The sequence below is a fragment of the Haemaphysalis longicornis genome, unplaced genomic scaffold (genome assembly GCF_048455015.1).
Source record: "Haemaphysalis longicornis isolate Haplotype H1 unplaced genomic scaffold, Haemaphysalis longicornis Haplotype H1 scaffold_2, whole genome shotgun sequence".
NCBI classification, from domain to species: Eukaryota; Metazoa; Arthropoda; class Arachnida; order Ixodida; family Ixodidae; genus Haemaphysalis; species Haemaphysalis longicornis.
In genome coordinates this window covers 76940260-76967555 of record NW_027526295.1, presented here as the reverse complement: position 1 = coordinate 76967555, position 27296 = coordinate 76940260, and the positions used below count along the sequence as shown (strand labels likewise).

At 51.9% G+C, this 27296-nt stretch overlaps 15 non-coding genes and 5 pseudogenes across 15 annotated transcripts; all 20 read left to right on the top strand.

The window, feature by feature from the left end:
• Window positions 1-1997: 1997 nt before the first annotated feature.
• On the top strand, window positions 1998-2116 carry LOC144171170 (5S ribosomal RNA; annotated as a pseudogene).
• A 535-nt stretch (window positions 2117-2651) lies between these two features.
• LOC144171145 (5S ribosomal RNA) lies at window positions 2652-2770 on the top strand. The gene has a single exon (XR_013322874.1). It is a non-coding gene; the product is annotated as a 5S ribosomal RNA (ribosomal RNA).
• Window positions 2771-3304: 534 nt separating this feature from the next.
• LOC144170973 (5S ribosomal RNA) lies at window positions 3305-3423 on the top strand. The gene has a single exon (XR_013322708.1). It is a non-coding gene; the product is annotated as a 5S ribosomal RNA (ribosomal RNA).
• A 535-nt stretch (window positions 3424-3958) lies between these two features.
• Window positions 3959-4077, top strand: LOC144171083 (5S ribosomal RNA). Its single transcript, XR_013322814.1, has one exon. It is a non-coding gene; the product is annotated as a 5S ribosomal RNA (ribosomal RNA).
• A 534-nt stretch (window positions 4078-4611) lies between these two features.
• Window positions 4612-4730, top strand: LOC144171179 (5S ribosomal RNA; annotated as a pseudogene).
• A 534-nt stretch (window positions 4731-5264) lies between these two features.
• Window positions 5265-5383, top strand: LOC144171098 (5S ribosomal RNA). The gene has a single exon (XR_013322829.1). It is a non-coding gene; the product is annotated as a 5S ribosomal RNA (ribosomal RNA).
• Window positions 5384-5916: 533 nt separating this feature from the next.
• LOC144170972 (5S ribosomal RNA) lies at window positions 5917-6035 on the top strand. The gene has a single exon (XR_013322707.1). It is a non-coding gene; the product is annotated as a 5S ribosomal RNA (ribosomal RNA).
• Window positions 6036-6569: 534 nt separating this feature from the next.
• On the top strand, window positions 6570-6688 carry LOC144170971 (5S ribosomal RNA). The gene has a single exon (XR_013322706.1). It is a non-coding gene; the product is annotated as a 5S ribosomal RNA (ribosomal RNA).
• Window positions 6689-7222: 534 nt separating this feature from the next.
• On the top strand, window positions 7223-7341 carry LOC144171291 (5S ribosomal RNA). The gene has a single exon (XR_013322952.1). It is a non-coding gene; the product is annotated as a 5S ribosomal RNA (ribosomal RNA).
• Window positions 7342-7874: 533 nt separating this feature from the next.
• Window positions 7875-7993, top strand: LOC144171178 (5S ribosomal RNA; annotated as a pseudogene).
• Window positions 7994-8527: 534 nt separating this feature from the next.
• LOC144171097 (5S ribosomal RNA) lies at window positions 8528-8646 on the top strand. Its single transcript, XR_013322828.1, has one exon. It is a non-coding gene; the product is annotated as a 5S ribosomal RNA (ribosomal RNA).
• Window positions 8647-9179: 533 nt separating this feature from the next.
• Window positions 9180-9298, top strand: LOC144171289 (5S ribosomal RNA). Its single transcript, XR_013322951.1, has one exon. It is a non-coding gene; the product is annotated as a 5S ribosomal RNA (ribosomal RNA).
• Window positions 9299-9832: 534 nt separating this feature from the next.
• Window positions 9833-9951, top strand: LOC144171288 (5S ribosomal RNA). The gene has a single exon (XR_013322950.1). It is a non-coding gene; the product is annotated as a 5S ribosomal RNA (ribosomal RNA).
• Window positions 9952-15383: 5432 nt separating this feature from the next.
• Window positions 15384-15502, top strand: LOC144171169 (5S ribosomal RNA; annotated as a pseudogene).
• A 534-nt stretch (window positions 15503-16036) lies between these two features.
• On the top strand, window positions 16037-16155 carry LOC144171287 (5S ribosomal RNA). Its single transcript, XR_013322949.1, has one exon. It is a non-coding gene; the product is annotated as a 5S ribosomal RNA (ribosomal RNA).
• A 534-nt stretch (window positions 16156-16689) lies between these two features.
• On the top strand, window positions 16690-16808 carry LOC144171286 (5S ribosomal RNA). The gene has a single exon (XR_013322948.1). It is a non-coding gene; the product is annotated as a 5S ribosomal RNA (ribosomal RNA).
• An 8223-nt stretch (window positions 16809-25031) lies between these two features.
• LOC144171168 (5S ribosomal RNA) lies at window positions 25032-25150 on the top strand (annotated as a pseudogene).
• A 534-nt stretch (window positions 25151-25684) lies between these two features.
• LOC144171084 (5S ribosomal RNA) lies at window positions 25685-25803 on the top strand. The gene has a single exon (XR_013322815.1). It is a non-coding gene; the product is annotated as a 5S ribosomal RNA (ribosomal RNA).
• Window positions 25804-26336: 533 nt separating this feature from the next.
• LOC144171284 (5S ribosomal RNA) lies at window positions 26337-26455 on the top strand. The gene has a single exon (XR_013322946.1). It is a non-coding gene; the product is annotated as a 5S ribosomal RNA (ribosomal RNA).
• A 535-nt stretch (window positions 26456-26990) lies between these two features.
• On the top strand, window positions 26991-27109 carry LOC144171131 (5S ribosomal RNA). The gene has a single exon (XR_013322861.1). It is a non-coding gene; the product is annotated as a 5S ribosomal RNA (ribosomal RNA).
• Window positions 27110-27296: the final 187 nt, after the last annotated feature.

The window sequence follows — 27296 nt, the reverse complement described above, 5'->3', positions numbered from 1 at the left end:
TTGGCCGTCTGCCTCCTTCCTTTTCCAGGGCTCACACGGTTTTGATTCCGAAGGGGGAAACGCCAGAAATATTAATTAAAGTTACAGGGTACAGACCAATTACGTTGACCAACACAGATTATAAAGTACTCATGAAAGTCTTGGCCAGCAGATTACAAAGTGTCATAACAGGGATAATAGGCCCGCATCAAACATGCGGAATTAAGGGCAGAACAATCTTTTCAAACATTCATGTGGCTCGAAGTATCCTCGAGTACTTCGATGCAGACCATCGCACTGTAGCTATGGTACAGGTAGACCTTGAGAAAGCCTTTGACCGCGTGTGTCATAGCGTTCTCTTTTCTATTCTGGAGCATGTTAAAGTAGGATCCGTTGTCACCAAAGGGATAAGGATGGCGTACAATAACTGTACCACCAACATCATAGTTAACAAGAAACTTACAGAACAGATAAGTGTTTACTCCTCGGTGAGACAAGGATGTCCATTGAGTCCCCTGCTTTTCGCTCTTTATCTAGAGCCATTGTGTGCCAGGGTAATTGCCAGTGGCAGTATCCGAGGCTTTTGCGTTCAAGCGTGCGAGGTAAAAGTTCTGGCGTACGCTGACGACGTGGCTTTCTTTTGCGCGGACAAAGAAAGCGTTCAAAACACCCTGTCCCTGACACAGAGATTTTGTGAAGTCACAGGTAGCAAGGTCAATTTGAGCAAATGTGTAGGCCTGTGGCACGGTGAATGGGAGGAAACACCGTCGGTTTATGGGGGTATGCAGTGGTTCACCACGCCATCCAAGTATTTGGGCGTGCCTTTAGACCGTTATAAGGAAAACACAGCCTACTGGGGGGAGAGGGTTCAGGAGGTGCGTGCGAGCACGTTATCGTGGGGAGGGAGGCAGTTGTCAATTTTTGCGCGGGCAACCGTCTGTAACACGTTTCTAGTAGCCAGGCTCTGGTACGTTATGCAGGTTTTGTCATGTGCCAGAGTCAATGTACAAAAGTTCCACCGAGTATTTGCAGTGTTTGTCTGGCAGTCTTCGTTTGAGCGGACGAGCCGTAGTAATTTGTTTAGAAGACTTGGGGACGGGGGTCTGGGGCTTTCACACCTGTTTGTCAAGCAGGTAGTGTCAAGATTTTTGTATCTAAGGGACCAGTCGGACCCATTTGTTCGCACATGCTTGCAAATCCTGTTGGCCTCGGCACTACCTGATTATGTTGTGTCCACTGTAGATTATATATAGTACAGAGGAGGCGGGTGCCTGCGTGAAGTGGTGTCAGCTTTTCGTTTCTTGTCGGTGCGTTTCTCATTAGACTATCTTTCTACTGTGACCCGTAAAAGACTATCTCGGGATTTAGTGGAAACCCTGTTTCCAGAACCAGTATATCGCTCCAGGTATAAGAGTAGACACCGGCCTGACGTGCTAAAGAGAGTGAAGAAAATGGCTGTTCCTGGTGGGATTAAGTCTTTCTTTTTCAACCTGCATACGAACACTCTTCCTGTCATGACATGGCAGGAGAGGAGGGGAGTTTACCTGCCATGGGGTCCTGACTGCTACCTGTGTGAGAAACCAGAGACCATAGAACATGTTTTTCTGGACTGCTGGGACGCAGTTTTCTTCTGGGACGTCCTCCAGAGAACAATTAAGAAAGAACTACCTTTGACTGCTCAAGGCATCCGCTATCTCGAGTTACAACCAGATGTAATCCCGTACGACCTCATTTTTCTTCTGGGGTTGCACGCAATATGGCAGAGCAGGCTAGCGGTACGGCATAATGATGTAAATGCCCGATCCGTTCATGGTTATTTTATTGAAAACGTGTGCAAGGTCCGTGAAGTGTTAAAAATGTGTTATGACGATGATGTTCTGGATTTATGTAACAAATTGATTGAAATGAAAGTCCACTGGAATGTAAATATCATTTTGTGGTTGTGAAGTGATTGTTTCTTACATTGAGAAAAATGCTGTTTTGAAGTGCTCTTGTTGAGTTTTGCAATAAAGAAAAAAAAAATCGGCCATACCATGCTGAATACGCCGGTTCTCGTCCGATCACCGAAGCTAAGCAGCATTGGGCTCGGTCAGTACTTGGGAGGGAGACCACCTGGGAACACCGAGTGCCGATGGCATCATCTTTTGCTTTTTAAAACGTCCCTTATTAATTTGCGTTCAAAGAGTTGTTTCTATTTTTTTTTTCCCCACCAAGTTTCGTTTGCCCCCTGGCGGTGGCGGGGCGCGGAAGGACCACTAGATGATGCTTCGCCGCAGCGCAGCGGGCGAGTTATCCGATTTTCCACCCTTCGTTGGGCGCGGCGGATTACCTGTGACTGACTCGTCTTTCTATCTGCCCCTCGAAGGTCGTGAAAGCAGGCATTTCGCACTTCCTGAGCACCTGCGGCTAATGTGCGACAAACGGAAGCATTCCCCAACGTCTAGCCAGCGTGACCACAACGACTCAAGGCCACAATCGTTTCCAAAAGTGTTCCCCAAGTGCGCGCAGCAATGTTCGGCGACTTGAGGGCTTCGTGCGACGTCACGGGATCCCTAGGATATGGAGTGATGTGTTGCGACGGCCGCGTGTCCTGCCGAACAACAGGTGAAATGGTAGAGATGCTGGTTGTTGGTGTGATGTGTTATAAAAAGGCACGTAAGGCTTTGATATTCGCCATCGGCCATACCATTGTGAATACGCCGGTTCTCGTCCGATCACCGAAGCTAAGCAGCATTGGGCTCGGTCAGTACTTGGGAGGGAGACCACCTGGGAACACCGAGTGCCGATGGCATCCTCTTTTGCTTTTTAAAACGTCCCTTATTAATTTGCGTTCAAAGACTTGTTTCTATTTTTTTTTTCCCCACCAAGTTTCGTTTGCCCCCTGGCGGTGGCGGGGCGCGGAAGGACCACTAGATGATGCTTCGCCGCAGCGCAGCGGGCGAGTTATCCGATTTTCCACCCTTCGTTGGGTCGGCGGATTACCTGTGACTGACTCGTCTTTCTATCTGCCCCTCGAAGGTCCTGAAAGCAGGCATTCCGCACTTCCGGAGCACCTGCGGCTAATGTGCGACAAACGGAAGCATTCCCCAACGTCTAGCCAGCGTGACCACAACGACTCAAGGCCACAATCGTTTCCAAAAGTGTTCCCCAAGTGCGTGCAGCAATGTTCGGCGACTTGAGGGCTTCGTGCGACGTCACGGGATCCCTAGGATATGGAGTGATGTGTTGCGGCGGCCGCGTGTCCTGCCGAACAACAGGTGAAATGGTAGAGATGCTGGTTGTTGGTGTGATGTGTTATAAAAAGGCACGTAAGGCTTTGATATTCGCCATCGGCCATACCATGCTGAATACGCCGGTTCTCGTCCGATCACCGAAGCTAAGCAGCATTGGGCTCGGTCAGTACTTGGGAGGGAGACCACCTGGGAACACCGAGTGCCGATGGCATCCTCTTTTGCTTTTTAAAACGTCCCTTATTAATTTGCGTTCAAAGAGTTGTTTGTATTTTTTTTTTCCCCACCAAGTTTCGTTTGCCCCCTGGCGGTGGCGGGGCGCGGAAGGACCACTAGATGATGCTTCGCCGCAGCGCAGCGGGCGAGTTATCCGATTTTCCACCCTTCGTTGGGCGCGGCGGATTACCTGTGACTGACTCGTCTTTCTATCTGCCCCTCGAAGGTCGTGAAGGCAGGCATTTCGCACTTCCGGAGCACCTGCGGCTAATGTGCGACAAACGGAAGCATTCCCCAACGTCTAGCCAGCGTGACCACAACGACTCAACGCCACAATCGTTTCCAAAAGTGTTCCCCAAGTGCGCGCAGCAATGTTCGGCGACTTGAGGGCTTCGTGCGACGTCACGGGATCCCTAGGATATGGAGTGATGTGTTGCGGCGGCCGCGTGTCCTGCCGAACAACAGGTGAAATGGTAGAGATGCTGGTTGTTGGTGTGATGTGTTATAAAAAGGCACGTAAGGCTTTGATATTCGCCATCGGCCATACCATGCTGAATACGCTGGTTCTCGTCCGATCACCGAAGCTAAGCAGCATTGGGCTCGGTCAGTACTTGGGAGGGAGACCACCTGGGAACACCGAGTGCCGATGGCATCCTCTTTTGCTTTTTAAAACGTCCCTTATTAATTTGCGTTCAAAGAGTTGTTTCTATTTTTTTTTCCCCACCAAGTTTCGTTTGCCCCCTGGCGGTGGCGGGGCGCGGAAGGACCACTAGATGATGCTTCGCCGCAGCGCAGCGGGCAAGTTATCCGATTTTCCACCCTTCGTTGGGCGCGGCGGATTACCTGTGACTGACTCGTCTTTCTATCTGCCCCTCGAAGGTCGTGAAAGCAGGCATTTCGCACTTCCGGAGCACATGCGGCTAATGTGCGACAAACGGAAGCATTCCCCAACGTCTAGCCAGCGTGACCACAACGACTCAAGGCCACAATCGTTTCCAAAAGTGTTCCCCAAGTGCGCGCAGCAATGTTCGGCGACTTGAGGGCTTCGTGCGACGTCACGGGATCCCTAGGATATGGAGTGATGTGTTGCGGCGGCCGCGTGTCCTGCCGAACAACAGGTGAAATGGTAGAGATGCTGGTTGTTGGTGTGATGTGTTATAAAAAGGCACGTAAGGCTTTGATATTCGCCATCGGCCATACCATGCTGAATACGCCGGTTCTCGTCCGATCACCGAAGCTAAGCAGCATTATGCTCGGTCAGTACTTGGGAGGGAGACCACCTGGGAACACCGAGTGCCGATGGCATCCTCTTTTGCTTTTTAAAACGTCCCTTATTAATTTGCGTTCAAAGAGTTGTTTCTATTTTTTTTTCCCCACCAAGTTTCGTTTGCCCCCTGGCGGTGGCGGGGCGCGGAAGGACCACTAGATGATGCTTCGCCGCAGCGCAGCGGGCGAGTTATCCGATTTTCCACCCTTCGTTGGGCGCGGCGGATTACCTGTGACTGACTCGTCTTTCTATCTGCCCCTCGAAGGTCGTGAAAGCAGGCATTTCGCACTTCCGGAGCACCTGCGGCTAATGTGCGACAAACGGAAGCATTCCCCAACGTCTAGCCAGCGTGACCACAACGACTCAAGGCCACAATCGTTTCCAAAAGTGTTCCCCAAGTGCGCGCAGCAATTTTCGGCGACTTGAGGGCTTCGTGCGACGTCACGGGATCCCTAGGATATGGAGTGATGTGTTGCGGCGGCCGCGTGTCCTGCCGAACAACAGGTGAAATGGTAGAGATGCTGGTTGTTGGTGTGATGTGTTATAAAAAGGCACGTAAGGCTTTGATATTCGCCATCGGCCATACCATGCTGAATACGCCGGTTCTCGTCCGATCACCGAAGCTAAGCAGCATTGGGCTCGGTCAGTACTTGGGAGGAAGACCACCTGGGAACACCGAGTGCCGATGGCATCCTCTTTTGCTTTTTAAAACGTCCCTTATTAATTTGCGTTCAAAGAGTTGTTTCTATTTTTTTTCCCCACCAAGTTTCGTTTGCCCCCTGGCGGTGGCGGGGCGCGGAAGGACCACTAGATGATGCTTCGCCGCAGCGCAGCGGGCGAGTTATCCGATTTTCCACCCTTCGTTGGGCGCGGCGGATTACCTGTGACTGACTCGTCTTTCTATCTGCCCCTCGAAGGTCGTGAAAGCAGGCATTTCGCACTTCCGGAGCACCTGCGGCTAATCTGCGACAAACGGAAGCATTCCCCAACGTCTAGCCAGCGTGACCACAACGACTCAAGGCCACAATCGTTTCCAAAAGTGTTCCCCAAGTGCGCGCAGCAATGTTCGGCGACTTGAGGGCTTCGTGCGACGTCACGGGATCCCTAGGATATGGAGTGATGTGTTGCGGCGGCCGCGTGTCCTGCCGAACAACAGGTGAAATGGTAGAGATGATGGTTGTTGGTGTGATGTGTTATAAAAAGGCACGTAAGGCTTTGATATTCGCCATCGGCCATACCATGCTGAATACGCCGGTTCTCGTCCGATCACCGAAGCTAAGCAGCATTGGGCTCGGTCAGTACTTGGGAGGGAGACCACCTGGGAACACCGAGTGCCGATGGCATCCTCTTTTGCTTTTTAAAACGTCCCTTATTAATTTGCGTTCAAAGAGTTGTTTCTATTTTTTTTTCCCCACCAAGTTTCGTTTGCCCCCTGGCGGTGGCGGGGCGCGGAAGGACCACTAGATGATGCTTCGCCGCAGCGCAGCGGGCGAGTTATCCGATTTTCCACCCTTCGTTGGGCGCGGCGGATTACCTGTGACTGACTCGTCTTTCTATCTGCCCCTCGAAGGTCGTGAAAGCAGGCATTTCGCACTTCCGGAGCACCTGCGGCTAATGAGCGACAAACGGAAGCATTCCCCAACGTCTAGCCAGCGTGACCACAACGACTCAAGGCCACAATCGTTTCCAAAAGTGTTCCCCAAGTGCGCGCAGCAATGTTCGGCGACTTGAGGGCTTCGTGCGACGTCACGGGATCCCTAGGATATGGAGTGATGTGTTGCGGCGGCCGCGTGTCCTGCCGAACAACAGGTGAAATGGTAGAGATGCTGGTTGTTGGTGTGATGTGTTATAAAAAGGCACGTAAGGCTTTGATATTCGCCATCGGCCATACCATGCTGAATACGCCGGTTCTCGTCCGATCACCGAAGCTAAGCAGCATTGGGCTCGGTCAGTACTTGGGAGGGAGACCACCTGGGAACACCGAGTGCCGATGGCATCCTCTTTTGCTTTTTAAAACGTCCCTTATTAATTTGCGTTCAAAGAGTTGTTTCTATTTTTTTTTCCCCACCAAGTTTCGTTTGCCCCCTGGCGGTGGCGGGGCGCGGAAGGACCACTAGATGATGCTTCGCCGCAGCGCAGCGGGCGAGTTATCCGATTTTCCACCCTTCGTTGGGCGCGGCGGATTACCTGTGACTGACTCGTCTTTCTACCTGCCCCTCGAAGGTCGTGAAAGCAGGCATTTCGCACTTCCGGAGCACCTGCGGCTAATGTGCGACAAACGGAAGCATTCCCCAACGTCTAGCCAGCGTGACCACAACGACTCAAGGCCACAATCGTTTCCAAAAGTGTTCCCCAAGTGCGCGCAGCAATGTTCGGCGACTTGAGGGCTTCGTGCGACGTCACGGGATCCCTAGGATATGGAGTGATGTGTTGCGGCGGCCGCGTGTCCTGCCGAACAACAGGTGAAATGGTAGAGATGCTGGTTGTTGGTGTGATGTGTTATAAAAAGGCACGTAAGGCTTTGATATTCGCCATCGGCCATACCATGCTGAATACGCCGGTTCTCGTCCGATCACCGAAGCTAAGCAGCATTGGGCTCGGTCAGTACTTGGGAGGGAGACCACCTGGGAACACCGAGTGCCGATGGCATCCTCTTTTGCTTTTTAAAACGTCCCTTATTATTTTCGTTCAAATAGTTGTTTCTATTTTTTTTTCCCCACCAAGTTTCGTTTGCCCCCTGGCGGTGGCGGGGCGCGGAAGGACCACTAGATGATGCTTCGCCGCAGCGCAGCGGGCGAGTTATCCGATTTTCCACCCTTCGTTGGGCGCGGCGGATTACCTGTGACTGACTCGTCTTTCTATCTGCCCCTCGAAGGTCGTGAAAGCAGGCATTTCGCACTTCCGGAGCACCTGCGGCTAATGTGCGACAAACGGAAGCATTCCCCAACGTCTAGCCAGCGTGACCACAACGACTCAAGGCCACAATCGTTTCCAAAAGTGTTCCCCAAGTGCGCGCAGCAATGTTCGGCGACTTGAGGGCTTCGTGCGACGTCACGGGATCCCTAGGATATGGAGTGATGTGTTGCGGCGGCCGCGTGTCCTGCCGAACAACAGGTGAAATGGTAGAGATGCTGGTTGTTGGTGTGATGTGTTATAAAAAGGCACGTAAGGCTTTGATATTCGCCATCGGCCATACCATGCTGAATACGCCGGTTCTCGTCCGATCACCGAAGCTAAGCAGCATTATGCTCGGTCAGTACTTGGGAGGGAGACCACCTGGGAACACCGAGTGCCGATGGCATCCTCTTTTGCTTTTTAAAACGTCCCTTATTAATTTGCGTTCAAAGAGTTGTTTCTATTTTTTTTTCCCCACCAAGTTTCGTTTGCCCCCTGGCGGTGGCGGGGCGCGGAAGGACCACTAGATGATGCTTCGCCGCAGCGCAGCGGGCGAGTTATCCGATTTTCCACCCTTCGTTGGGCGCGGCGGATTACCTGTGACTGACTCGTCTTTCTATCTGCCCCTCGAAGGTCGTGAAAGCAGGCATTTCGCACTTCCGGAGCACCTGCGGCTAATGTGCGACAAACGGAAGCATTCCCCAACGTCTAGCCAGCGTGACCACAACGACTCAAGGCCACAATCGTTTCCAAAAGTGTTCCCCAAGTGCGCGCAGCAATTTTCGGCGACTTGAGGGCTTCGTGCGACGTCACGGGATCCCTAGGATATGGAGTGATGTGTTGCGGCGGCCGCGTGTCCTGCCGAACAACAGGTGAAATGGTAGAGATGCTGGTTGTTGGTGTGATGTGTTATAAAAAGGCACGTAAGGCTTTGATATTCGCCATCGGCCATACCATGCTGAATACGCCGGTTCTCGTCCGATCACCGAAGCTAAGCAGCATTGGGCTCGGTCAGTACTTGGGAGGAAGACCACCTGGGAACACCGAGTGCCGATGGCATCCTCTTTTGCTTTTTAAAACGTCCCTTATTAATTTGCGTTCAAAGAGTTGTTTCTATTTTTTTTCCCCACCAAGTTTCGTTTGCCCCCTGGCGGTGGCGGGGCGCGGAAGGACCACTAGATGATGCTTCGCCGCAGCGCAGCGGGCGAGTTATCCGATTTTCCACCCTTCGTTGGGCGCGGCGGATTACCTGTGACTGACTCGTCTTTCTATCTGCCCCTCGAAGGTCGTGAAAGCAGGCATTTCGCACTTCCGGAGCACCTGCGGCTAATCTGCGACAAACGGAAGCATTCCCCAACGTCTAGCCAGCGTGACCACAACGACTCAAGGCCACAATCGTTTCCAAAAGTGTTCCCCAAGTGCGCGCAGCAATGTTCGGCGACTTGAGGGCTTCGTGCGACGTCACGGGATCCCTAGGATATGGAGTGATGTGTTGCGGCGGCCGCGTGTCCTGCCGAACAACAGGTGAAATGGTAGAGATGATGGTTGTTGGTGTGATGTGTTATAAAAAGGCACGTAAGGCTTTGATATTCGCCATCGGCCATACCATGCTGAATACGCCGGTTCTCGTCCGATCACCGAAGCTAAGCAGCATTGGGCTCGGTCAGTACTTGGGAGGGAGACCACCTGGGAACACCGAGTGCCGATGGCATCCTCTTTTGCTTTTTAAAACGTCCCTTATTAATTTGCGTTCAAAGAGTTGTTTCTATTTTTTTTTCCCCACCAAGTTTCGTTTGCCCCCTGGCGGTGGCGGGGCGCGGAAGGACCACTAGATGATGCTTCGCCGCAGCGCAGCGGGCGAGTTATCCGATTTTCCACCCTTCGTTGGGCGCGGCGGATTACCTGTGACTGACTCGTCTTTCTATCTGCCCCTCGAAGGTCGTGAAAGCAGGCATTTCGCACTTCCGGAGCACCTGCGGCTAATGAGCGACAAACGGAAGCATTCCCCAACGTCTAGCCAGCGTGACCACAACGACTCAAGGCCACAATCGTTTCCAAAAGTGTTCCCCAAGTGCGCGCAGCAATGTTCGGCGACTTGAGGGCTTCGTGCGACGTCACGGGATCCCTAGGATATGGAGTGATGTGTTGCGGCGGCCGCGTGTCCTGCCGAACAACAGGTGAAATGGTAGAGATGCTGGTTGTTGGTGTGATGTGTTATAAAAAGGCACGTAAGGCTTTGATATTCGCCATCGGCCATACCATGCTGAATACGCCGGTTCTCGTCCGATCACCGAAGCTAAGCAGCATTGGGCTCGGTCAGTACTTGGGAGGGAGACCACCTGGGAACACCGAGTGCCGATGGCATCCTCTTTTGCTTTTTAAAACGTCCCTTATTAATTTGCGTTCAAAGAGTTGTTTCTCTTTTTTTTTCCCCACCAAGTTTCGTTTGCCCCCTGGCGGTGGCGGGGCGCGGAAGGACCACTAGATGATGCTTCGCCGCAGCGCAGCGGGCGAGTTATCCGATTTTCCACCCTTCGTTGGGCGCGGCGGATTACCTGTGACTGACTCGTCTTTCTATCTGCCCCTCGAAGGTCGTGAAAGCAGGCATTTCGCACTTCCGGAGCACCTGCGGCTAATGTGCGACAAACGGAAGCATTCCCCAACGTCTAGCCAGCGTGACCACAACGACTCAAGGCCACAATCGTTTCCAAAAGTGTTCCCGAAGTGCGCACAGCAATGTTCGGCGACTTGAGGGCTTCGTGCGACGTCACGGGATCCCTAGGATATGGAGTGATGTGTTGCGGCGGCCGCGTGTCCTGCCGAACAACAGGTGAAATGGTAGAGATGCTGGTTGTTGGTGTGATGTGTTATAAAAAGGCACGTAAGGCTTTGATATTCGCCATCGGCCATACCATGCACTCGCCGACCGGTTCTAGTAGGGAGCGGTCGCGCGATGGCGAGCTCCGCAGGAGTACGAGGGAGCGGAGGTGCCGAACCGGTTTCGCCGCGGAGCGGGCCGCCCGCCGGCTATCGATTCCTGCTGCCCGCGCTGCCGGCGAACGAAGGGATGAAGGCCTGCGTTGTACTGCACGGAGATCTCGACGCACGGCCGTACCGCATCGAGGACTTTCGTGCACCCCTGGAGGAACTCGGCGTCATAAAGGCGGTGAGTGGTATAGGGCCCTACCAAATGAGCCACGTGTGGCTCGTGAAGTTGAGGTCGGCACAGGCGAAGGAGGCACTCGTGAGGAGCTCAGGACTCAAGGTAAAGGGACCCTATTGCGCAGTGATAGACCCTGCGAAGCATGAAGTCACCTTAAAGCTGCATTGGGTCCCGTTCGATGACCCAAATGAAGCGGTTGTAAGGTTGTTACAGGATTTCGGAGAAGTGAAAGAAGTAAAGTTGGACGAGTGGAGGGTGCCAGGTTTCGATCTCCCCGACTCCACGACGCGAACTGTGCGTATGGTGCTGCACGAAGGGATCACGCCGGACGCCATCCCCGATCTGTTCGCGTACGGAGAAGGTTCGGTGTTGTGCGTGGTGCCGGGCCGCGCGCCTACGTGCCTGCGTTGCAGGATGAAGGGGCATATCAGGCGCGACTGCCAGACCCCGCAGTGTGCAAAGTGCCGCGGGTTTGGGCACACTAGGCAGGACTGCGTGCGCACGTACGCGCGCGTAGCAGGCAACGGACGACCCAGCGGCACCACGAACAACCTGATGGACGAGGAGGAAGCAGATAACGCGGCGACCGCGACTTTGAGCGCGCCCGACAACGAGCGCAGCAGCGGCGGCGTTGCAGCACCGGCGGAGGCCACCGCAACAACGAACGACGATGGAGCCAAGATGGCCGCGCAAGCAGCTACGGTCGAGGGAGACGCCGAGGATGCCGGAAAGCATGTCGAAAAGGAGCAGGAGGGTGCGCCAGCAAATCCAATGCTGGAGGAGAGCGAGGATGTACAAGAAGAAGAGGTGAGACAGACGATAGAGGAGGAGAGCGACGGCGGGGGGGCCATGGATGTGTCGCAGGCCAGCGCAAAGCGTCCCCGAGAGAAGGGAGAGGAGGCTGTCGCGGCGCAAATGCTGCGGCGCTTAGAAAATGAATGGAAGACGGCGACGGGGAAGAAAGGGAAATACGTTCCTACCACGAGAACAGCGTCCCGCGATCGTGCGCACGCAGCAACAGGCGACGGCGCCGGTGAACAACCGCCGCCGAGCCAATAGTGAGTCGTACTGGTTTCGGGTGGTCCATGGATGTGCGAGGGTGAACAATCTCTCCCGTGCTTGCGTTAGGAGTGTCGTCTTTGGGCGGCCCACTTCGAGTGGGAACGCTCAATGTGCGTGGACTGAGCTGCAGGCGAAGACAATACCAGGTGCAGCGGCTGCTACACGAGAGAGAGCTGGACGTGGTCGCCATCCAAGAGACCAAGGTAGATAGCGAAAGTGGCACAGACTGCATGGTCGTCCCGTTCCGAGCGCGTTTCAATGTTTGTGTAAGCCACGCGGACGGAAACTCGGCTGGCTGCTGTTTATGCATTAAGAATGCGGTCGGTGTTGTAATTGAGAGTGTAGTGGCCTGTCAGAAAGGGAGATTTGTGGCGTGTGACTTTTCGAGGGGCGCATGTAGCTTTCGTGTTGTGTGTGTATATGCCCCCAGGAAGGTCAAAGAGAAGTTTGAGTTTTTTCGGGACATTGAGCCCCTTATAGAGTGTGACAAACAAGTTATTCTGTTGGGGGATTTTAATTGTGTGTTGCAAACCGAAGATCGTCTAGGGGGGTTGAGGTGTAGGGATGCGAGCGCCGACTTCCTTACAGGAATAGTGGCGCGTTTGGATTTGGTTGACGCTGCCCACCTAGCCTGTGGAGGGAAAAGTAATCATTTTACCCATCATCAGGGGGCAAGTCAAGCACGGCTTGACAGGATTTATGTGTCAACTGAGTTGGCAGTGCTGTGTGAAAATTATTGTGTAGAGCCTGTGTCCTTCAGCGATCACAGCTTAGTTATGGTCACGTTAGGACAAAAGAAAAAGAAAAAAATATGCTATGAGATGTGGAAATTTAATGCTAAATTGCTAGAGGATGAAGTGTTTGCTGAAGCAACCAAGGAAGCCATCGCGTCCCTTTTATCGCAGGACAGCAAGAGCAATGAGGAGAAGTGGGAATTTTTCAAACAATGCGTGAAAATGAAAGGCATTGAAAGGGGAGGTATAATCCAACATCAGGCACGTATGGAGGAAAAAACCTTAAGAAAGCACTTAGAAAAACTACTCAGACAGGAAACAGATAAGTCTCAGACTTTCATAGAAGATGTTAGGGATATTAAGCTGAAATTGGAAGCAATCGACGAGCAGAAATACAGAGGCGCAGTAATCCGGGCGCGGTCGGAGAAACTGTTAGGTGGTGAAGCGCCCACAAAGCGAACCTTGTCGGATGAAAAGCTGTACGCGCGTAAAAATGAAATCTTGGAAATAGAATATAAAGGTGTGGTGCGGAGCGAGCAGGTTTCCATCCAGAATGCCTTCGAGGAACACTATGCTGAACTCTTCTCCCTTCAGGTCCCCCGCAAAAAGGGGTTTAATGAAGAATTCCTTTTATGCCTACCCAAACTTGAGTCTGTACAAACTGAATCGTTGGAACGTGAAATCACTGTCGCAGAAGTAATTAAGGCCATAGAGGATTTAAACCCAGGCAAGGCGCCTGGACCAGATGGTCTGACTGCCGTCTTTTATAAGGAATTTAAATATGAAATGGCTGTAGCTTTGCAGAAGTTGTATTCAGAAGCATTGGAGAAGGGGGCATTGCCCATCTCATTTTCGAGAGCCCACACAATTTTGTTGCCAAAGAGTGAGGAGGAAGCGAAACTTAAAAGTGTGAATGGCTACAGGCCGATAACACTCACGAACGTTGATTATAAAATATTCATGAAGGTTCTTGCAAATAGGCTACAATCTGTGATTGGCGATCTTGTTGGAAATCACCAGACATGTGGTATCCGTGGCAGGTCGATATACACGAATATCCATGTCGCTAGAAGCATTTTAGAATACTGTGACAGTGAGTACCTCAGAGTAGCTATGCTACAAATAGACCTCTCGAAGGCTTTCGATCGAGTCCCCCACGAAGTTCTTTTCTCTATTTTAAAGTATGCGGGGCTTGGGTCGCTCCTTTGTAAAGGTGTGCGCATGGCGTACTTAAACTGCACGACCAGTTTAATAGTTAATGGCGAGCTGTCGAGGCGTATTGACGTTCGCTCATCTGTCAGACAGGGTTGCCGCATGTCTCCATTGTTATTTTCTCTCTTCCTTGAACCCTTGTGTAGAAAGCTAATAGGTTGTGACAATGTTCAAGGTTTTCAGTTAATGTCTAGCGAGGTTCGCATACTCGCGTATGCAGATGACGTGGCCATTTTTGCCACAGACCAGGAAAGTGTCCGCAATGCTCTGCGCATCACGCAGAACTATTGCGATATGAGCGGGAGTGTGTTGAACAGAGACAAGTGTTTGGGGTTGTGGCATGGGGAGTGGGATGACCCTCCCAGGGTGTTCGAAAACGTTCAGTGGGAAACCACCCCAGCGTTGTACCTAGGCGTACCATTGAATCGGTACAGAGAGAACACGACATTTTGGCGCGAAAAGGCGACAGTGGCGCGTTCTCAGACGGAACGATGGAACGGGAGAGACCTGTCAATTTTTGCACTCGCCACCGTTTGTAACGTTTTCCTGGCAGCAAAGATATGGTATGTGCTGCAGGCGTTGTTTTGTACACGAACGAACCTTCAGCTGTTTCACCGTGTGTTCGCCACCTTCGTGTGGAACTCCGGGTGGGAGCGAACGTCGAGAACGAACTTGTTTCGAACAGTAGGCAGTGGAGGACTGGGTCTAGGGCATCTCTTCTTGAGGCAGGTTGTTTCAAGGTTCATGTTCCTGAGAGATCAAAGAGACCCATTCCTCCGAACTTACATGCAGGTCATGTTGGCCGGCGACCTTCCGAGCTTTGTTGTGTCGTCGTGCGGGGCAATGTCGAGAGTGTCTTCACGGTACCTGCGCGAGGTTGTGTTGTCTTTTAATTTTTTGTTAGCCAGATTTTCTCTAGAGTATTTGAACAGTGTCAACAAAAGAGTTCTGTATAAAGATTTAGTGAGTGTTGTTTTTCCAGTTCCGTTGTATAGAAGTGTGTACGCTGGTGGCCCGGGCCAGAATGTGCTGAAACGGGTTAAGAGGATGTGGTTGCCACCGGGAGTGAAGACTTTCTTTTTTAACTTGCACACCGGAACACTACCAGTACTAGTGTGGATGCAGGAGAGAGGTATGCCCGTGCCATGGGGCACAGACTGCAGGCTGTGCAAGAGGCCGGAGACCGTAGAGCATGTGTTCATTGACTGTTGGGACGCTGTGTTCTATTGGGACGTCCTTCAGCGCACGCTGCAGAAGGACCTCCCAATAGACGCCTACGGAATCCGGTTTCTTCCAGTTGTAAGCAATGAATACCCGTATGATGCAATCATGCTCTTGGGGCTACACAGTATCTGGCGGTCACGCATGGCTGTCAGAAATAGCGACCCTAGGGCACGGTCTGTTCAAGAGTACTTTGTTGAAAGTGTGGCAAGAATACGTGAAGTTTTGGAGAGGGAAAAAAGTGACGAGGAAGTGTTGACCATGTTCAGTGAACTGGTTAAGATGAAAGTGCACTGGTTTTCCAGGTAATACCTGGTTCAGTGCGTGTTTTGTATAGTTTACGGTTCAGTACGTGTTTGTAAATAAGTTGTTTTGTTATGCTTTGTACGGCAATAAAGAAAAAAAAAATCGGCCATACCATGCTGAATACGCCGGTTCTCGTCCGATCACCGAAGCTAAGCAGCATTGGGCTCGGTCAGTACTTGGGAGGGAGACCACCTGGGAACACCGAGTGCCGATGGCATCCTCTTTTGCTTTTTAAAACGTCCCTTATTAATTTGCGTTCAAAGAGTTGTTTCTATTTTTTTTTCCCCACCAAGTTTCGTTTGCCCCCTGGCGGTGGCGGGGCGCGGAAGGACCACTAGATGATGCTTCGCCGCAGCGCAGCGGGCGAGTTATCCGATTTTCCACCCTTCGTTGGGCGCGGCGGATTACCTGTGACTGACTCGTCTTTCTCTCTGCCCCTCGAAGGTCGTGAAAGCAGGCATTTCGCACTTCCGGAGCACCTGCGGCTAATGTGCGACAAACGGAAGCATTCCCCAACGTCTAGCCAGCGTGACCACAACGACTCAAGGCCACAATCGTTTCCAAAAGTGTTCCCCAAGTGCGCGCAGCAATGTTCGGCGACTTGAGGGCTTCGTGCGACGTCACGGGATCCCTAGGAGATGGAGTGATGTGTTGCGGCGGCCGCGTGTCCTGCCGAACAACAGGTGAAATGGTAGAGATGCTGGTTGTTGGTGTGATGTGTTATAAAAAGGCACGTAAGGCTTTGATATTCGCCATCGGCCATACCATGCTGAATACGCCGGTTCTCGTCCGATCACCGAAGCTAAGCAGCATTGGGCTCGGTCAGTACTTGGGAGGGAGACCACCTGGGAACACCGAGTGCCGATGGCATCCTCTTTTGCTTTTTAAAACGTCCCTTATTAATTTGCGTTCAAAGAGTTGTTTCTATTTTTTTTTCCCCACCAAGTTTCGTTTGCCCCCTGGCGGTGGCGGGGCGCGGAAGGACCACTAGATGATGCTTCGCCGCAGCGCAGTGGGCGAGTTATCCGATTTTCCACCCTTCGTTGGGCGCGGCGGATTACCTGTGACTGACTCGTCTTTCTATCTGCCCCTCGAAGGTCGTGAAAGCAGGCATTTCGCACTTCCGGAGCACCTGCGGCTAATGTGCGACAAACGGAAGCATTCCCCAACGTCTAGCCAGCGTGACCACAACGACTCAAGGCCACAATCGTTTCCAAAAGTGTTCCCCAAGTGCGCGCAGCAATGTTCGGCGACTTGAGGGCTTCGTGCGACGTCACGGGATCCCTAGGATATGGAGTGATGTGTTGCGGCGGCCGCGTGTCCTGCCGAACAACAGGTGAAATGGTAGAGATGATGGTTGTTGGTGTGATGTGTTATAAAAAGGCACGTAAGGCTTTGATATTTGCCATCGGCCATACCATGCTGAATACGCCGGTTCTCGTCCGATCACCGAAGCTAAGCAGCATTGGGCTCGGTCAGTACTTGGGAGGGAGACCACCTGGGAACACCGAGTGCCGATGGCATCCTCTTTTGCTTTTTAAAACGTCCCTTATTAATTTGCGTTCAAAGAGTTGTTTTTTTTTTCCCCACCAAGTTTCGTTTGCCCCCTGGCGGTGGCGGGGCGCGGAAGGACCACTAGATGATGCTTCGCCGCAGCGCAGCGGGCGAGTTATCCGATTTTCCACCCTTCGTTGGGCGCGGCGGATTACCTGTGACTGACTCGTCTTTCTATCTGCCCCTCGAAGGTCGTGAAAGCAGGCATTTCGCACTTCCGGAGCACCTGCGGCTAATGTGCGACAAACGGAAGCATTCCCCAACGTCTAGCCAGCGTGACCACAACGACTCAAGGCCACAATCGTTTCCAAAAGTGTTCCCCAAGTGCGCGCAGCAATGTTCGGCGACTTGAGGGCTTCGTACGACGTCACGGGATCCCTAGGATATGGAGTGATGTGTTGCGGCGGCCGCGTGTCCTGCCGAACAACAGGTGAAATGGTAAAGATGCTGGTTGTTGGTGTGATGTGTTATAAAAAGGCACGTAAGGCTTTGATATTCGCCATCGGCCATACCATGCACTCGCCGACCGGTTCTCGTAGGGAGCGGTCGCGCGATGGCGAGCTCCGCAGGAGTACGAGGGAGCGGAGGCGCCGAACCGGTTTCGCCGCGGAGCGGGCCGCCCGCCGGCTATCGATTCCTGCTGCCCGCGCTGCCGGCGAACGAAGGGATGAAGGCCTGCGTTGTACTGCACGGAGATCTCGACGCACGGCCGTACCGCATCGAGGACTTTCGTGCACCCCTGGAGGAACTCGGCGTCATAAAGGCGGTGAGTGGTATAGGGCCCTACCAAATGAGCCACGTGTGGCTCGTGAAGTTGAGGTCGGCACAGGCGAAGGAGGCACTCGTGAGGAGCTCAGGACTCAAGGTAAAGGGACGCTATTGCGCAGTGATAGACCCTGCGAAGCAAGAAGTCACCTTAAAGCTGCATTGGTTCCCGTTCGACGACCCAAATGAAGCGGTTGTAAGGTTGTTACAGGATTTCGGAGAAGTGAAAGAAGTAAAGTTGGACGAGTGGAGGGTGCCAGGTTTCGATCTCCCCGACTCCACGACGCGAACTGTGCGTATGGTGCTGCACGAAGGGATCACGCCGGACGCCATCCCCGATCTGTTCGCGTACGGAGAAGGTTCGGTGTTGTGCGTGGTGCCGGGCCGCGCGCCTTTGTGCCTGCGTTGCAGGATGAAGGGGCATATCAGGCGCGACTGCCAGACCCCGCAGTGTGCAAAGTGCCGCGGGTTTGGGCACACTAGGCAGGACTGCGTGCGCACGTACGCGCGCGTAGCAGGCAACGGACGACCCAGCGGCACCACGAACAACCTGATGGACGAGGAGGAAGCAGATAACGCGGCGACCGCGACTTTGAGCGCGCCCGACAACGAGCGCAGCAGCGGCGGCGTTGCAGCACCGGCGGAGGCCACCGCAACAACGAACGACGATGGAGCCAAGATGGCCGCGCAAGCAGCTACGGTCGAGGGAGACGCCGAGGATGCCGGAAAGCATGGCGAAAAGGAGCAGGAGGGTGCGCCAGCAAATCCAATGCTGGAGGAGAGCGAGGATGTACAAGAAGAAGAGGTGAGACAGACGATAGAGGAGGAGAGCGACGGCGGGGGGGCCATGGATGTGTCGCAGGCCAGCGCAAAGCGTCCCCGCGAGAAGGGAGAGGAGGCTGTCGCGGCGCAAATGCTGCGGCGCTTAGAAAATGAATGGAAGACGGCGACGGGGAAGAAAGGGAAATACGTTCCTACCACGAGAACAGCGTCCCGCGATCGTGCGCACGCAGCAACAGGCGACGGCGCCGGTGAACAACCGCCGCCGAGCCAAAAGTGAGTCGTACTGGTTTCGGGTGGTCCATGGATGTGCGAGGGTGAACGATCTCTCCCGTGCTTGCCTTAGGAGTGTCGTCTTTGGGCGGCCCACTTCGAGTGGGAACGCTCAATGTGCGTGGACTGAGCTGCAGGCGAAGACAATACCAGGTGCAGCGGCTGCTACACGAGAGAGAGCTGGACGTGGTCGCCATCTAAGAGACCAAGGTAGATAGCGAAAGTGGTACAGACTGCATGGTCGCCCCGTTCCGAGCGCGTTTCAATGTTTGTGTAAGCCACGCGGAGGGAAACTCGGCTGGCTGCTGTTTATGCATTAAGAATGCGGTCGGTGTTGTAATTGAGAGTGTAGTGGCCTGTCAGAAAGGGAGATTTGTGGCGTGTGACTTTTCGAGGGGCGCATGTAGCTTTCGTGTTGTGTGTGTATATGCCCCCAGGAAGGTCAAAGAGAGGTTTGAGTTTTTTCGGGACATTGAGCCCCTTATAGAGTGTGACAAACAAGTTATTCTGTTGGGGGATTTTAATTGTGTGTTGCAAACCGAAGATCGTCTAGGGGGGGTGAGGTGTAGGGATGCGAGCGCCGACTTCCTTACAGGAATAGTGGCGCGTTTGGATTTGGTTGACGCTGCCCACCTAGCCTGTGGAGGGAAAAGTAATCATTTTACCCATCATCAGGGGGCAAGTCAAGCACGGCTTGACAGGATTTATGTGTCAACTGAGTTGGCAGTGCTGTGTGAAAATTATTGTGTAGAGCCTGTGTCCTTCAGCGATCACAGCTTAGTTATGGTCACGTTAGGACAAAAGAAAAAGAAAAAAATATGCTATGAGATGTGGAAATTTAATGCTAAATTGCTAGAGGATGAAGTGTTTGCTGAAGCAACCAAGGAAGCCATCGCGTCCCTTTTATCGCAGGACAGCAAGAGCAATGAGGAGAAGTGGGAATTTTTCAAACAATGCGTGAAAATGAAAGCCATTGAAAGGGGAGGTATAATCCAACATCATGCACGTATGGAGGAAAAAAGCTTAAGAAAGCACTTAGAAAAACTACTCAGACAGGAAACAGATAAGTCTCAGACTTTCATAGAAGATGTTAGGGATATTAAGCTGAAATTGGAAGCAATCGACGAGCAGAAATACAGAGGCGCAGTAATCCGGGCGCGGTCGGAGAAACTGTTAGGTGGTGAAGCGCCCACAAAGCGAACCTTGTCGGATGAAAAGCTGTACGCGCGTAAAAATGAAATCTTGGAAATAGAATATAAAGGTGTGGTGCGGAGCGAGCAGGTTTCCATCCAGAATGCCTTCGAGGAACACTATGCTGAACTCTTCTCCCTTCAGGTCCCCCGCAAAAAGGGGTTTAATGAAGAATTCCTTTTATGCCTACCCAAACTTGAGTCTGTACAAACTGAATCGTTGGAACGTGAAATCACTGTCGCAGAAGTAATTAAGGCCATAGAGGATTTAAACCCAGGCAAGGCGCCTGGACCAGATGGTCTGACTGCCGTCTTTTATAAGGAATTTAAATATGAAATGGCTGTAGCTTTGCAGAAGTTGTATTCAGAAGCGTTGGAGAAGGGGGCATTGCCCATCTCATTTTCGAGAGCCCACACAATTTTGTTGCCAAAGAGTGAGGAGGAAGCGAAACTTAAAAGTGTGAATGGCTACAGGTCGATAACACTCACGAACGTTGATTATAAAATATTCATGAAGGTTCTTGCAAATAGGCTACAATCTGTGATTGGCGATCTTGTTGGAAATCACCAGACATGTGGTATCCGTGGCAGGTCGATATACACGAATATCCATGTCGCTAGAAGCATTTTAGAATACTGTGACAGTGAGTACCTCAGAGTAGCTATGCTACAAATAGACCTCTCGAAGGCTTTCGATCGAGTCCCCCACGAAGTTCTTTTCTCTATTTTAAAGTATGCGGGGCTTGGGTCGCTCCTTTGTAAAGGTGTGCGCATGGCGTACTTAAACTGCACGACCAGTTTAATAGTTAATGGCGAGCTGTCGAGGCGTATTGACGTTCGCTCATCTGTCAGACAGGGTTGCCCCATGTCTCCATTGTTATTTTCTCTCTTCCTTGAACCCTTGTGTAGAAAGCTAATAGGTTGTGACAATGTTCAAGGTTTTCAGTTAATGTCTAACGAGGTTCGCATACTCGCGTATGCAGATGACGTGGCCATTTTTGCCACAGACCAGGAAAGTGTCCGCAATGCTCTGCTCATCACGCAGAACTATTGCGATATGAGCGGGAGTGTGTTGAACAGAGACAAGTGTTTGGGGTTGTGGCATGGGGAGTGGGATGACCCTCCCAGGGTGTTCGAAAACGTTCAGTGGGAAACCACCCCAGCGTTGTACCTAGGCGTACCATTGAATCGGTACAGAGAGAACACGACATTTTGGCGCGAAAAGGCGACAGTGGCGCGTTCTCAGACGGAACGATGGAACGGGAGAGACCTGTCAATTTTTGCACGCGCCACCGTTTGTAACGTTTTCCTGGCAGCAAAGATATGGTATGTGCTGCAGGCGTTGTTTTGTACACGAACGAACCTTCAGCTGTTTCACCGTGTGTTCGCCACCTTCGTGTGGAACTCCGGGTGGGAGCGAACGTCGAGAACGAACTTGTTTCGAACAGTAGGCAGTGGAGGACTGGGTCTAGGGCATCTCTTCTTGAGGCAGGTTGTTTCAAGGTTCATGTTCCTGAGAGATCAAAGAGACCCATTCCTCCGAACTTACATGCAGGTCATGTTGGCCGGCGACCTTCCGAGCTTTGTTGTGTCGTCGTGCGGGGCAATGTCGAGAGTGTCTTCACGGTACCTGCACGAGGTTGTGTTGTCTTTTAATTTTTTGTTAAGCAGATTTTCTCTAGAGTATTTGAACAGTGTCAACAAAAGAGTTCTGTATAAAGATTTAGTGTGTGTTGTTTTTCCAGTTCCGTTGTATAGAAGTGTGTACGCTGGTGGCCCGGGCCAGAATGTGCTGAAACGGGTTAAGAGGATGTGGTTGCCACCGGGAGTGAAGACTTTCTTTTTTAACTTGCACACCGGAACACTACCAGTACTAGTGTGGATGCAGGAGGGAGGTATGCTCGTGCCATGGGGCACAGACTGCAGGCACTGGTCGGCGACTTTGGCTAGTTTCGGTTTCCGAAATTGTGGCGATCCTAGCGGCACGGTGCTGCGGCGTGGCCCTTCCCTTTCCCTCAGTGTTTCTTTCTTTCCACACCGTCAACGCTTCCGCGCCTCCTCACGCATGCGCAACAGCTCACCGGCGCCAATATTTTTTTTTCTTCCTCTCGGCGCGCACGGCGGGCCAGTTCGGTACGTGCGTGAGCGAGCCGGCGTGCGAAGGGTTGCGCGGGTTGCCTAAACGCTTCCACGGGCGGAAAGTTTCGCTGCATTATAAAATACATTCGAATGTATTCTAAATATGGGGCAGCGGAGGAAGGAGTGTTACAACTCCTGCGCAGCTCTGTGGTGCAGCAACACAGGGCGGTACAGTTGGACCAAGTTTCTCGCCTTCTCCAAAGACGACAGGTAAGCAAATTAGCTTTGTACAAGTTATAATGAATTCCTTAAAAGCCGAATGATTGCACTCTTCTGTTTTCAGAATAATTCGCGCATGTAACGTGAAGTTAATGAGACATGTCACTCGTCTTGGAGTGGAAACTAATGTGCAAATATATCCCAGCTGTGCAGGTACGCAAAGTTTTAGTAGAAGTAAACGCGTCTTTGGCACGCACACACTTGCTCGCAAGAACAATTTGTGGTGGCATTGCCGTTTTTTGATGATTGCCTTAGTAACTGCTGGAACGTCGATTCAGTATACTTATCAAGGTATTTTTTGTTGTTTCGTGCAGCAGGTATGAGTCTAGGTTTGGGCCCCAAGTCGGGGACGGTTTGGGACTTCATTGGACGTTTCCTCCGGTGACTCTCCTCAATCCATCCAATGTCATCACGACGCACCTGCTCACAAAGAAGGCAAGCTCAACTGTTCGCGCTTCTTGCCTTTCATGGCGTACATACTACCACATCAATTGATGGCGTGGAGGTGCTGCGCCATAAGCATTTTTTCCTCCCCCTTCTTGCTCCAAAACGTATATTTGCGGCGAAACTACTGCCAAGCGTTGCTTCAGAGCTCCGAAAAATCTGACGTAACTCCGCGGTGTTCAATGCAAATCGATTTTCACATGAAGCAGTGGAAGGCCAAACCTAAATTCATGCGTTTTCTGCAGCCGCCATTGCAAGCGTTTCGCTCATTAAAAAATAAATAAAACCAAGTAGCATTGCCGGCTTTGCTGTTCAATCTAAACTGCGCGCCCGCGCCTTGTCATATTATCGCGAATGGGTTTGGTGTTCCATAGTTCTGAAGTTAGAATGGTCATGCCGTATCGGACAGGATGAGATAAGAGGCGCTGCCCAGACACGAGTTAGAGGGTAGCTTGTAACAACCTGGCCGATATCTGCGGCTTAAAATACAGGAAAGCTTCTTTTTTTTTCGGGTGTCTTCTCCCCCCCCCCCCCGCTTTCCCTCCCACCCCCGGTCAGCAGACTGTTAATTCACGCGCCATTAAAAGAAAAGACGGGTGCGTCGTTCGATTCGTGTTCTGTGTTCTACGACGTGCACATGGTTGGGCATTGTTTTTGTACGTAGATATAATCCAGCAAAGAGTGTCTACAGTGTGGTCATTGTGTTGCAATAGTTTTTTATGGCTGCATTTTGTTGGTGTGAACATGATTTCTCGGAAGTGTATGCAGGTTAATGGGCGGGTCAACGCTTTCTTTCAGAGTTTGCGTTAACTCGCCCGAAAGGCAGGGCTTGAAGCATACGTGTGCGTGCTTTCTTTTAACATATAGATTCCCAATTATTGTGTCTCTGAACTGAAACGAATTTTTTTAATGTCTAAAAAACATTCCTGTCTCGAGGTGAGCCCAAGCAATAAGTATACATTGAGTGGAACTTTCAAGTTCATTTCTTCTCCCGCCGAGGTATGCGCGAAAACAAAATCTGTGTAGGAACTAGAACTTTCGAAGTTCTTCTTTCGTAATCAAGTATTGTGTACCTAAATGTGTATTCTTGGCTGTAACTTTTGCGCAACTTTAGACGGAGACCGATACAAAAAGGGACTCGAGGACCTGTACCTGTCACCGTGTAAAGTTGCGCAAAAGTTACAGCCATGAATTCAGAATACCAACTAGCCCACCTAACCGTGTTATTGCAAATGTGTATGTAGCACGTTTTTTCCCTATTGTAGCACGTTTTTTCCCTATTATGCCTAAATTTGCATATGTCATATTTTTGCTTAGTCCAATACTGTGTACATAAAATGTATGTGCAATATATGGGTGTAGTACATGTGTTTTCATGACTTCGAATCAAAGACGTCCTCATATGAATTTTGAATAAATGCATAGCAAAAATAATGTTTGTGTAACACTCCAATTATTATCGCCACAAAGACAACAATTCGACACCAGAAAACGTACTATTACCTACATGTTTTCTTCTTTCAATTATTAAACACGTTACTGCACACATAATAAACGACGGGCGGCGGCCATTTCGAGTCATCGGCGCCGCTCGTCCGACTTTCGCGTCTGGTCCAACTTTCGCGCCTGGTGCCATTGCCGAGCGGCCCATGAGGCAGCGACCGGCGGCAGACGCGAAAGTTGGACGAGCGTCGGTTTCAGGGGCAGGCGCGCGGCGGCACGGCCTGGCTGCCGCGGGATAAATGACGTCAGCAGCGTCCGCGACGTCAGCAAACGCCCTTTCCCCCCTCGCCACTCGTTGCCATGGCGATTAATGCAACGTTTCTCAGAGGCCACGTACTACTAGGGGAGGATTTGGCGCTGCTGGCGCGAATTACGTGGGACCACGGTGGATGCGAGAGAGGCCGCCCCGTGCTGCAGGCTGTGCAAGAGGCCGGAGACCGTAGAGCATGTGTTCATTGACTGTTGGGACGCTGTGTTCTATTGGGACGTCCTTCAGCGCACGCTGCAGAAGGACCTCCCAATAGACGCCTACGGAATCCGGTTTCTTCCAGTTGTAAGCAATGAATACCCGTATGATGCAATCATGCTCTTGGGGCTACACAGTATCTGGCGGTCACGCATGGCTGTCAGAAATAGCGACCCTAGGGCACGGTCTGTTCAAGAGTACTTTGTTGAAAGTGTGGCAAGAATACGTGAAGTTTTGGAGAGGGAAAAAAGTGACGAGGAAGTGTTGACCATGTTCAGTGAACTGGTTAAGATGAAAGTGCACTGGTTTTCCAGGTAATACCTGGTTCAGTGCGTGTTTTGTATAGTTTACGGTTCAGTACGTGTTTGTAAATAAGTTGTTTTGTTATGCTTTGTACGGCAATAAAGAAAAAAAAAATCGGCCATACCATGCTGAATACGCCGGTTCTCGTCCGATCACCGAAGCTAAGCAGCATTGGGCTCGGTCAGTACTTGGGAGGGAGACCACCTGGGAACACCGAGTGCCGATGGCATCCTCTTTTGCTTTTTAAAACGTCCCTTATTAATTTGCGTTCAAAGAGTTGTTTCTATTTTTTTTTCCCCACCAAGTTTCGTTTGCCCCCTGGCGGTGGCGGGGCGCGGAAGGACCACTAGATGATGCTTCGCCGCAGCGCAGCGGGCGAGTTATCCGATTTTCCACCCTTCGTTGGGCGCGGCGGATTACCTGTGACTGACTCGTCTTTCTATCTGCCCCTCGAAGGTCGTGAAAGCAGGCATTTCGCACTTCCGGAGCACCTGCGGCTAATGTGCGACAAACGGAAGCATTCCCCAACGTCTAGCCAGCGTGACCACAACGACTCAAGGCCACAATCGTTTCCAAAAGTGTTCCCCAAGTGCGCGCAGCAATGTTCGGCGACTTGAGGGCTTCGTGCGACGTCACGGGATCCCTAGGATATGGAGTGATGTGTTGCGGCGGCCGCGTGTCCTGCCGAACAACCGGTGAAATAGTAGAGATGCTGGTTGTTGGTGTGATGTGTTATAAAAAGGCACGTAAGGCTTTGATATTCGCCAACGGCCATACCATGCTGAATACGCCGGTTCTCGTCCGATCACCGAAGCTAAGCAGCATTGGGCTGGGTCAGTACTTGGGAGGGAGACCACCTGGGAACACCGAGTGCCGATGGCATCCTCTTTTGCTTTTTAAAACGTCCCTTATAAATTTGCGTTCAAAGAGTTGTTTCTATTTTTTTTCCCCACCAAGTTTCGTTTGCCCCCTGGCGGTGGCGGGGCGCGGAAGGACCACTGGATGATGCTTCGCCGCAGCGCAGCGGGCGAGTTATCCGATTTTCCACCCTTCGTTGGGCGCGGCGGATTACCTGTGACTGACTCGTCTTTCTATCTGCCCCTCGAAGGTCGTGAAAGCAGGCATTTCGCACTTCCGGAGCACCTGCGGCTAATGTGCGACAAACGGAAGCATTCCCCAACGTCTAGCCAGCGTGACCACAACGACTCAAGGCCACAATCGTTTCCAAAAGTGTTCCCCAAGTGCGCGCAGCAATGTTCGGTGACTTGAGGGCTTCGTGCGACGTCACAGGATCCCTAGGATATGGAGTGATGTGTTGCGGCGGCCGCGTGTCCTGCCGAACAACAGGTGAAATGGTAGAGATGCTGGTTGTTGGTGTGATGTGTTATAAAAAGGCACGTAAGGCTTTGATATTCGCCATCGGCCATACCATGCTGAATACGCCGGTTCTCGTCCGATCACCGAAGCTAAGCAGCATTGGGCTCGGTCAGTACTTGGGAGGGAGACCACCTGGGAACACCGAGTGCCGATGGCATCCTCTTTTGCTTTTTAAAACGTCCCTTATTAATTTGCGTTCAAAGAGTTGTTTCTATTTTTTTTTTCCCCACCAAGTTTCGTTTGCCCCCTGGCGGTGGCGGGGCGCGGAAGGACCACTAGATGATGCTTCGCCGCAGCGCAGCGGGCGAGTTATCCGATTTTCCACCCTTCGTTGGGCGCGGCGGATTACCTGTGACTGACTCGTCTTTCTATCTGCCCCTCGAAGGTCGTGAAAGCAGGCATTTCGCACTTCCGGAGCACCTGCGGCTAATGTGCGACAAACGGAAGCATTCCCCAATGTCTAGCCAGCGTGACCACAACGACTCAAGGCCACAATCGTTTCCAAAAGTGTTCCCCAAGTGCGCGCAGCAATGTTCGGCGACTTGAGGGCTTCGTGCGACGTCACGGGATCCCTAGGATATGGAGTGATGTGTTGCGGCGGCCGCGTGTTCTGCCGAACAACAGGTGAAATGGTAGAGATGCTGGTTGTTGGTGTGATGTGTTATAAAAAGGCACGTAAGGCTTTGATATTCGCCATCGCCCATACCATGCTGAATACGCCGGTTCTCGTCCGATCACCGAAGCTAAGCAGCATTGGGCTCGGTCAGTACTTGGGAGGGAGACCACCTGGGAACACCGAGTGCCGATGGCATCCTCTTTTGCTTTTTAAAACGTCCCTTATTAATTTGCGTTCAAAGAGTTGTTTTTTTTTTCCCCACCAAGTTTCGTTTGCCCCCTGGCGGTGGCGGGGCGCGGAAGGACCACTAGATGATGCTTCGCCGCAGCGCAGCGGGCGAGTTATCCGATTTTCCACCCTTCGTTGGGCGCGGCGAATTACC